Genomic DNA, 2,410 nt, shown 5'->3' on the forward strand with positions numbered 1-2,410 from the left:
TTGAGACAGTGTCCTCTATTATGTAGACCAGGCTGGCCCAGAACTGACAGAGATCCACCTACTTCTGCCGTCTCTTACTAGAATGAAAGGCTTGAGCCACCATGCCCCACCTGGCCTTGAATGTTTGATGCTCCTCCCTGCACTCCAGAGACCCAGGATTACAGATGTGCACCACCATGTCCACTTACGCAGTTTGGAGCACCGAATCTAAGGCCTGGTGAAGTTAGGCTGAGATTTTACCAACTGAGCTATTCCTCCAGTCCTAACTCAATCAAATTATTTTAAAATTTATTTTTGTTTCTTGATTTTTTTTCAAACAGAGTTTCACTATGTAGCCCTGGCTGTCTTAGAACTTGCCTACATAGATCAGGCTGGCCTACAGCTCCCAGAGATTTACTTGCTCCTCCTTCTCAAGTGCTAGAATCAAAAGCCCTGTTCCACCATTCCTTCATATTTATGTATTATTTATGTTTATATATGTGTCTGCATCATATGTGTACAGGTACCCGTGGCAGTCAGAAAGGAACTGGAGTACAGGGGTTGTGAGCCACCCTGTGGGTACAAGGAATCCAACCCAGGTCCTCTTGCAAGGGTAATGCTGTTTTTAACTGCTAAGTCATCTACATCTCCAGCCCTCAATCAAATCTTAAAAAAATTAATTATTATTTTATGTGTATGAGTGTTTTGCCTTCATGTGTGTTTGTACACCCATGCCTGCATGGTGCCTTCAGAGGCCAGAAGAGAGCATCAGGACCCCTGGAACTGGGGTTATGGGAAGTTGTGAGCTGTGAGCTGTCATGTGACTGCTGGGAGTTGAACCTGGGTTGCCTGGAAAAGCAGCCAGATTCTTACCCACTGAGTCAATCAAATTCTTTTGTTTGTGTTTGATTGATTGATTGATTTTTTTAGAGACAAAGTTTCTCTGTGTAGCGCTGGCTGTCCTGGAACTCTCTCTGTAGACCAGGCTGGTCTTGTACTCAGAATCTACCTGCTTCTGTCTCCTGAGTGCTGGGGTTTAAAAGTTGTGCCCCTATTATCTGGCCTCAATCAATTCTTAATGGAATTTGAGTATGGTTATACTTGCCTATAAGGCCAGCCAGTACTCAGAGGCCAAGAAAAGGACACTGTCCAGCTTGAGACCAACCTACACTATATAACAAGTTTGAAGCTAGCCTGAGCTACATAGTAAAAAATTTCCTGATATTTTAAAAATTATTTATTTTGCTAAGTGGTGGTGGCCCATGCTTCTAATCCCAGCACTCAAGAAGCAGAGGAAGGCGGATCTCTGTGAGTTTAAGGCCAGCCTGGTCAACAGAGTGAGTTCCAGGACAGCCAGGGATGTCACACAGAGAAACCTTGTCCCAAAAAAACAAAATAAATAAAAAAATTAAAATTTTAAAATTATTCCTTTTATTTTGTGAGATTATAATACAATTAAGTCACCCCTAATCTTTTCTCCCCTTAAAACCTCCCATATCTGCCTCTTTGCTCTCTTTCATGGTCTCCTTTTTCATTAATTGTTATTACACACGCATGTGTGTGTGTATGTATGTGTGTATGTATGTATATATGTATGTATGTATATACACTCACTGAATACATAAATACACCATGCTCAATCTGTGCATGTTTTCTGAGCTGACCATTTGGTTTTGGATAACCAGTCAGTGAGCTCTTCCCTGGGGAGGACTATGTCTCCCTCTCACATTCCTTAGTTGTCTGCAGTTCTTTGTGTAGGGCTGGCGTCTCCTGGGCTTACCCCTTCCCACTTTGACATGTCCATTGGAGTCATCCTTGTACAGCTCACATTTGGGCAGTCGTGTTGGTGAGACTTGATGGGTTGTACCATCTGACGCTAGGAGACCCAATCCCACAGCAAACTCCCTGATCCTCGCCTCTTTCAATCTTCCGTCCCCTTCTTTTCAAAAGGTCCCCGAGCCCTAGTGTCTTGTAGATGTTTCAGATTACTCTGATAGTTGTGGTGGTTGGAATGGCATATTTCCCATTAGTCTCCTGAGTTTGAGCACTTGATCTCTAGTTGGTAGCCCTGTTTGGGGAAGGCTTGGAAAGGTGTGGCCTTGCTAGAGTAAATGTGCCACTGGGGATGGACTTTGAGAATTCAAAAGCCATATACTCTTTCCAGTGTACACGTTTTGCTTCCTATTTAAGGATCAAAATGTGAGCTCTCAGCTGCTGCTCCAGCCATCTACTGCTGCTACATCTGCTCTGCCATTATACACTCATATCCCCTGAAAATGTAAACCCTTACTTCAGTCAGTTGCCTTGGCCATGATGTTTTATTATAGCAATAGAAAAGTAACTAAGGCAATAGTCCTTTTACATCTTTGCAAATAGACGGTACAATTAGTCCTTAGACTTGCGGAGGTATGGGGGATCCAATCCCGCTTCT

This window comes from Peromyscus leucopus, chromosome 1, assembly GCF_004664715.2.
Source record: "Peromyscus leucopus breed LL Stock chromosome 1, UCI_PerLeu_2.1, whole genome shotgun sequence".
Classification (NCBI taxonomy): domain Eukaryota; kingdom Metazoa; phylum Chordata; class Mammalia; order Rodentia; family Cricetidae; genus Peromyscus; species Peromyscus leucopus.